This window comes from Cajanus cajan, chromosome 6, assembly GCF_000230855.2.
Source record: "Cajanus cajan strain Asha chromosome 6, NIPB_CcT2T_4, whole genome shotgun sequence".
Taxonomy (NCBI): Eukaryota; Viridiplantae; Streptophyta; class Magnoliopsida; order Fabales; family Fabaceae; genus Cajanus; species Cajanus cajan.
Window position 1 is genome coordinate 46,098,794 of NC_138522.1, and position 8,695 is coordinate 46,107,488.

The 8,695-nt window shown below is 31.0% G+C and overlaps 1 non-coding gene across 1 annotated transcript; it reads right to left on the minus strand.

The window, feature by feature from the left end:
- Positions 1-700: 700 nt before the first annotated feature.
- LOC109797168 (uncharacterized) lies at positions 701-2,349 on the minus strand. Its single transcript, XR_014434724.1, has one exon. It is a non-coding gene; the product is annotated as an uncharacterized LOC109797168 (transcript).
- Positions 2,350-8,695: the final 6,346 nt, after the last annotated feature.

The following is an 8,695-nucleotide window of genomic DNA, read 5'->3' on the forward strand; positions in this document are numbered from 1 at the left end:
CGAATCAGGATTGCAGAAATGAATCACGTTTTGGATTAAACTAAACCCAAAATAGCTTCTTTTACGCCGCACCAAGTAGGAGGCCTCGTTTGGGTGGTAAAGCAAAAGACATAACAGCGTAACAAGCACGTTTTTCTGCCCTTTCTGCTTTTAGAAGCTGGAATTTTGAAAATATTGCTTATGCCTTATAGTATATTAGTAATTGCCAACGCGTTCATTGCTGGAGTCAAAAAGACCTCAAGCACATGCACTCATCAATGCCTTTCACAGCAACCCTGTACATCGATCTCGCCTCTCAAAAAAAAAAATTTTTTAGTTTCATTATTCATTTCATCCTTATTCAACTGTTTTGTTCTTTATCTTTAACCCCGCAATAAATTAAACCTTACTATTTTTATATACAAGATTAATTCAGTAAAATATAGAAAGTAAATGAATTAAACCTTCTTCTCTCTTCGTTTCTCTAAGCAACTAATAAAAAAATATTGCAAAATTCAATAATAACTAAAGAAATACAAGTATGAAGGCGAAACTTTATGGGAATAGACAGAAAATTTTATTTAACATGCCCTGATTCCATTAGACCGTGACGAAATTTTATTAATCATGGGAGCATCGTGTTGCATGGTCAAATGTTGTGTCAGTTGAATTGATTTGCTTCCAGATGAACAAAACAGAACACAGTGCTGGTGCATAACTCTTGGATGGAAGAATACAAAAATGTAATTCCAAGATGAATAAGTATATACAGAAATGGTCAGAGTAAAGCAAAATTAATTTCCGTAATAATAATAAATAAAAAATAATAACATGAATTTCCTTATTATTGTTTCCCTCGTGTTATTTTTTATTTGTTTTTTTCTTATTATTATTATCCTAATTCCTAAGTAATTAACAATCTGTATAGACAGAAGAATCGAGGAGAGAGGAACATATTTGGGTCATGATGACATGATTAAGGTCGTGATTACTGACACCTCGTTGAAGCATGGCGGAATCTGAAAACGACGTGGAAGAAGCAGCTGCCTCGGGTATTGACTCCGTGGAAACAATCAAATTAACGTTTCTATTCTTTAAGAGAAACTGGCTCCCGGCGACGAGTTGACTCAGCACCGCCGACTCGGAGACGGCGTTTTTCCTCTTCCTGTGCTGCGTGGCGGCGCGAACAATCTCGACCAGAAGAGCGGCGGAGAGGCGGCGCACACCCCGAGCGCCGCCGATGACGAGGGTGGAGAGAAGGTGGGCCCTCTTGGCGTGTTTGTCGGGTTTGTTGAAGAGAAGGACGGAGTCAGGGGTGCGGTTTCTGAGTGGGGCGAGTGGGTCTTTGAGGATTAAGATGTTTTTGACGTCGACGAGCATGAGGTGTTTGAAGTTGCGTCTGACTCGGCCGAGGAGCATGGGGTAGCAGGCCCAGCGGCGGAGAGAGAGTGGGACGCGGTCGAGGAAGCCGGCGAGGGAGTTTTCGGGGTCGAGTTCGGTGGCGTCGAAACTGAGTACCGATCCGTAGGTGAAGGAGTTGGTTGAGTTGAGTTGGGTTCTGGTTTTGGTTTTGGTGCCCCAGAGGGGTTGTTGTTGTTGTTGTTGGGGGGTTTTGGAGTGAAAGCGGTTGGGGTGGAAGGTGGATTTGGGGTGTTGGAGCCAGCGCGTGGAGTTGAGGTGCGCGTGGAGGTGGAGGAGGGAGGAGAATGCCTGATTCTCCTGGCGGATAATGGGGGAGAATTTGGGGGTGTGGGAGGGGGAGGGGAAGAGGAAAACGACGTCGGAGGATGCGGTGAGGGAGGAGCGGTGGAGGAGGCGGAGGAAGAGGCGGAAGTGGTGGAGGGGGGTTTCTTCGGGGACGTGGCAGATGATGAGGTCGGGCATGGATTTGGTGCCTCTGCGGTGGAGGGTGCCCATGCGTTGGAGGGCGTGGGGTGGGGGGGTGGGGGTGTGAGAAGGTGTGCGTGGGGGTGTGAGTAGGAGTGGGAAGGGTGGAGAGAGTAAAGAGGAGGAGGGTGGTGAATAGAAGGAGTGCGCAGATGGAGATGGTGGATTGGGCTTTGGAGAGGAGGGATTTGGAGGGGGTGGGGAAGGTGAACTTGCTTTTGTGGCTGTCTTGGGGGAACAGAACTAGAAGCATACCCATGCCACTTCCACTACCTCCACCACCACCAACATCAACATCAATGCCCTTCTCTTTTCTCATTCTCTTCTCCTATGCTATGCCTATGCTTGCATTGCTTTCCTGTTGTGCTTCAGTTGCCTCATTTGCTTCACACTTCACACTTCATTATACCACTACACCTCTTTCTCCATCTTTTTGCTTCTCTCCTACAAAATAATCACTCATTTTTCATACCTACTACTACTGCATAATATAATACTCTAATTATTTTTTATAGTCGTTTGTTGTTTTTTTTCATCACGTTACTAAAATCAATGAGTTATTAATTTTTTTCTTCTATTTTTATCCTTGATAATTAATACATATTTCCTGAAAAATGTGTATATTTATTTTTAATATCTACCTAATTTTTGTCTAACTACTCATATAAAGTTAATGTGCATTTATAAGAGCAATATGTTCCCAACAAAATACTATAAAAAAACAAAAAAAGAGACAACTATTTAATGGAGTAGTTCAACAGTCTAAAAAATATAAAAAAAAAAGAAAGATAAAATAAGAAAGTAAGTAATAAATATTTTTTAAAACTAAAATATCAATAATTTCTTTAATTTCCGTGCAAAATCTTAAACGACTATGAAAAAAAAAAAACGAAAGAAGTATTACTTATCACATAAATTTAATCATCCTTACTTCTTCCCTACAAAATAATCTCCTCATTTTTCAATAAACGACAATTTTTGCGTCTACCATCTTCCAAGACTCAATAAAAATACACCATACAACACATATACGGAGGAATCACATAATTTCATACGTAATTACACAACTATCAGGATAATATATATATATATAAATTTAAATATAAAACTGATTTTTTTAGATTAAAATTTTGTTACATTGATTTTAATCATTTATACTTTAAAATGTTCATTATAATTTTTTTATCTCTTAAATTTAAATTAATTTAATAATTATTTTTTATTTTAAAATATGATTTTGGATATATTTTTGGCCAATTCAAAACTTTAAATTTGTCACATTTAAATTCATTTATATAAAAATTTCTGAACATAATTTAAGTTTAAACAAAAAAGTACTATACATATGTTAAAAATTGTATAAAAATAAGTTTAAAAAATAATTAAACTTTTAATTTAAAAAATATACCATACAAATAATTAAACATAATTTATCTTTTATTTTTTTTTAAAATGATATTTGAACTATACTTATTTAATTTAAAAATTTTAATCAAAAATATGTTTTATTGTATATATCAAAGTCTTTATAATATGTTTAACACAAATACGCAATAGGTTAAATAAAAATCTTATATATAGATATATAGAATAGGATAGGATAAGATAGATAACAAGATAAAGATAAGGTAATTATGTTTTATTAATGCACCAAACAACTTATTGTAAAGTGTTAAGATAACTATTTTATTTTATTCAATTAAGATTTTTTTATTATAAATGTGCTTTTAGTTCAATTATTAATATATCTTTGTTGTACCTTCTTTATACACAAAATTATAATAAGGATCTTCGATAAAAAAAAATGTTTTGAGAATTTATCTTTCTTCAATAATAATATTTTTAAATATTTTTTTTTCTTAATCTCTTTCAACTTAATGTTTTCTATCTTTATTTCTAAATTGAAATCCAGTATTTTTTATAAAAAAAAAATGAATGGTTTACAGTGTATTGATTTATGTTTTTGTTTTCAAACAATAGTTTAAGTATATATCATCCTATAATTTTTTATTAGTTTCTATTTTCATCCATTAATAACTTAATTGATGATAGGTTTATCTCTTGTATCAGTATGGATAAAACATAATAAAATGCAATTAAGATAGTCCTAAATATAAAAGGAAGATTAGTAGTTTTTTTAATTTTGTTTCTCACTAAATTAGTTATTTTAAAAATTACCATAACTTTAATTTTTATAAATTTTATCATCATATAAATCTCTTAATTTATTTTTTTGGGCAAAAGCAACAAAAGCTCCCAAACTCAACAACCTCTAAAAAAATTGTACTAAAAGAAGAAGCCAAAAGAATAAAAGATAAAAACATAGTAGAAGCATAAAAAATATGATCCTGTATTATACTAGTCAATCCATATATACTTAGGTAGAGTTTGACACTTAATTAGGCTCTTGGTACATATGTAAGAACTATACCCTAAATCTAGTCAACATTTTCATCTCCTGAATCTAGGGCTGCTCAAGTTTTCAATCTCCTCAACTAAACTAAAATAAGAATGATTACACTCAAAACCATCAAGATTCATAATTTGGTCTACGAATAAAATGTTATGGAAGTTGGAAGCCCCTACTACCCATCAAAGACAACTCCTTTTTAATGTCTCATAATTTGGCCTGAATTACAGAGCAACAATCAATGTTCGTTGGGAACTACTATGATGAAAACCATGAAATAATATTACTAGTACTTCTTTAATTAGTTCTCCTCAAGAACTAATAGAAACAAATACTAGTAGATGTTTTCCTTAAAAAAAATATATTTTATCATCAAATTAGATTCTTAGTTTTATTTCCACCACATTATTTGTCCTTAAGAACTGATATGGTCACATCTATTTTTTTTAATGAACTAATTTGATATAAAATCAATTTTAAACTTTTATAGGAGTAATCTATTTTTCAAATAACTAGCATGTAGTTTCCTCAACTCACGACAAATATTAGTTCACCAAAAGCTTTTTTCTGTTTTGTAATTAAAATTTATGAATTGAAACAAAAAGCCACATTGATAATAAATTTTTTACTATATTATCAATGTAAGTATCTATTAGTTTTGCTTATATTTTAATAATTTTTTTAGCTATATGTTTTTTATCAAATCGAAATTTTGGATAAAAAATATGAATTCAATTATAGTCATATCAATACTTATTAATAATAATATTTGATCAAGAAAAATTACATATCACAAATGTAAATTAATCTTTTGATTATTGATTTTAAGAATCGTAAAAATGAGAAGTAAAAAAAATATTGTTGATAGTTGTATTGTTCATAAATGAATCTGTGGTTGAAAACTAAAAGTACAGGTCATGTCATGGGTATGATGAATCTGAGAAACATAACATTGAATGCTATGAAATTGCTCGGGACACACAGAACAAAGCCAAACTCAAAGCAATAACTTTTAACAACCAAGAACAAAAGTCACAATTGAAAAGGCATAGTCGAATTGAATTATTGATAGTCCCGCCACAATGCTAGGTAAACAAAATTAACGAATAATTTAATAAAGTTAAAAGTCACTACTAGCTAAAAAGATTAAAAAAAAGTTAAAAGTTGGTAAGTTAATTAAATAAATTAATAAATATTAATTATTGTATTAGTATAAATTAACGTAAAATGATCTAATTAATTGTCGTACAATGTAAGTATTGTACACATAGTAGTGATACAATTTATAATTATAATACAATTGTATGAGTAAAATTTTATTTATTTAATAAATTTTTGTTATAGAAAAAAAAATAATGCACATGCTAAAATCTAAACTACTAATAATAGAATAAAAATAAAATTAAAAATTCAAACCTTACAAGCACGAAACACTAAACATACAATTTGAAAAAAGTCGCCCGAAGAAAAATCCTTTGACTCTGTTTTACTTCTCGATCCTAGGAGGTGCTTTATTAAGCCAAAAAAATTAAGTGTAAAATTAATAATATCTTCTTAAGAGTATAATTATGTGTTTAAAATTTAAGTGTAAACCCTGTAAAAAAAATTAATTGTATTACTGTTCTCGTGTAAAAAAAAGAAATATCAAAAACACAATCAAAGAGATACTAATATTTTTAATATATTTATTTTTTTTGTAGTCTTACAGATAGTGCTGTTTGTAAATTTTAATAATACATTTATATGAAAAAAAGTAAATATTTAAATTTTAGTAATAAATAAATAATGTAATGTGTACGGTGAGTGTGTCCCTACAGTAAAGAAGATACACATTACACACATTATTGTATAATTGGAAGCAAAATTAAAGTACAGCTTATTTTTCCTGCCGACAAAATAGGACAACTTCGAATATGCAAAAACGTTACTGTTTGGTTCCGTTTTTTAACTTGCAATTTTGATTCTTCTTATATTTTCTTTCTTTTACATCTTTCTAATATTATTAATTATTCATAAGTTTTTTTAACAAGAAAAATTCTCCTAAATTTTTTTCTTTTTACCTTAAAAATGCTATATTATTTATTTCTTTATTTTTATTCATTAGAAAATATTTCTTCTTTCTATTAATTAATAACAAACTTGAGATTGCACAATCTACGTTAATTTTTTATTATTATAAATAATGGTATAATTTGATGGGTTTACTTAGTGATTAAATATTTTACACTCACACTTTATGTAGATGATATATCATAAACAAATTTATATTTAATCATGTTGTGTGTGAAAATTGCAACATTATGAACTTTTATGATTGCTTAGTTATTTTATTAATTAAATGATTATGTGATTAGTTGTTATAAAATTTAAAGGATTAAGAAATTCTTATGAGTTTAGTTGTTCATAAATTATTTTGAGTTGAGGTCAAAGTTAACCAAATTTAAGATAAGACATATAAGTTTTTTTTTTAGAAAATTTTAAATTTCATAAGTTCATTTAAAAAAAACTTAGAGATTTTCTTAAAAGAGAAGTTAGAAATTAAGAGAAGCTTTAGAGTCAAAGAGAATCATTTCTTCTTTTGACTGTGCAATAGTAATCAAACTCTTCACCATAACTAAGTTCTGTTGAAAGATTAAAGGATTCAAAGCTTGGAGAACTAAGAATCAGAGTATAGGAGTTGATATGCAGAGTACCTCGGATGACCATATTCTCTCTCTTCTACATTTTTTATAATAGATTTCAGGTAAGAAAAGCTTGTATAAGTGTTTGATTATTATTGTGTTATATAAATTGAGTGTAGCTCAAATTCATTTTTTATGGTTGTGTTGTGATTTGATAAGGAAAATATCTTGTTTTTTTAGTTTTCAGAAATTTGGGAGAAGAATTGATAATTATGAATTTTTATGAGTTGCATGTGGGGATTGTTGCTTCATTTGAGTTACTTGTGGTGTATACTTGTGACTTTTTGTGTCGCATATTGGTTTGAGGTTGATTTTCAACTATTTAGAACCAATTCACAATTTTGTCAAGTGCAAAATTCATCATCGTGCCAAGCGCACATCTTCATGGCACCAAACATGGTGTAGGTTAGGAGTTTTTTGCCTTACTAACATTGAGTGCAAGAATGGTAATGTTGAGCATGAGTTAGTTAAAATTTATTTGACTTAGTCACGTCGGATGTGTAATGAGAAACGTTGAACTTGATTGCTCGAGGAGCCCTCTAACTTGGTGATGTCGGACATGATTAAGTCAGTGGCTCATTACCTGAATGACATAGCACGTGTTTTGTCGCGTTGGTTGTGGGTCAGACAAAGGATCTCTTTTTGAATAACACTAGGCATAGAAGTAACTAGTATTGGGTAATTATCATTTTTCAAGGGACTTGTGTAATACACAACAATATATACAAATTATAACTAATTTAGATAAAAGAATATTTTCATTAATTAATGTTGGTTTGTAGTAGAAATAAAAACTATGCCAGAGAAAGGTGAGGTTCTTTTTGGTATTTTATCAAATAGTTAGAAGACGATGTTGAGATTAAAAAATGATATGGTATATTAATGTTGGGATTACACTTCACCGAATCTCACTTTCATGCATTTTATCACTCAAGTCCTCTTTCACATTTAATATTAATGTCAACTCACTAGTTTATTCAAACCCTAATTCCTTATAAAAAGAGCCAAAATTTCTTTATTGAGCATCAATCCCTCAAATACTGAATAAACAAACTTGCATTAATAAAAAAAAAGGTTTAAAACAACTAATGAATCAAGTTCTATTCTTAGATACAAGTTCCATTAGGTATTGTTCCAATTCTAGATTATAAAAGATATTTTCCAATACTTGATGAATCAAATATCAAGATATGGTTGATCACTCCATAACAAACATTAAGAGTAGAAACAAAATACTAACATTGAAACAAAAAGACACACACACACACATATATATATAGTACAAATTACATGAGAGTTCAGTTGATTACTTATAACCCCAACAAGATTGGACTTAACTCCTCGTTGTCACGAAGGGCACAAAAAAAGAAAATAAGATTGATGGTGGAAGATTTAGAGCCAAGGAGATGATTGAAGGTCTTGCAAAAATTCCTAGATGCATCCAAAAGAGTCCCAAACCCATCCCAAATCAAAAAAATGTCAAAGAATGCTTCCATTCCCTAAAGAGGGGGAAAATGAGCCAAAAGTGTCATGTCATAAAAATGGCGCTTGACACAAGCTGACCCACATCGGACACGGACACATAAAATGCAAAAGAGGACTCTCTACCAAGATGGCGCTAGGTGCGAGTTGAGTAGTGCTCGACGTTGTGTCAAGAAGAGTCTTTGTCAAGCTGGCATCGGGTGTGGGTAGAGTGACGCTCGACATTGGAAAGCTTGATGCTCTCTGCCATAATGTT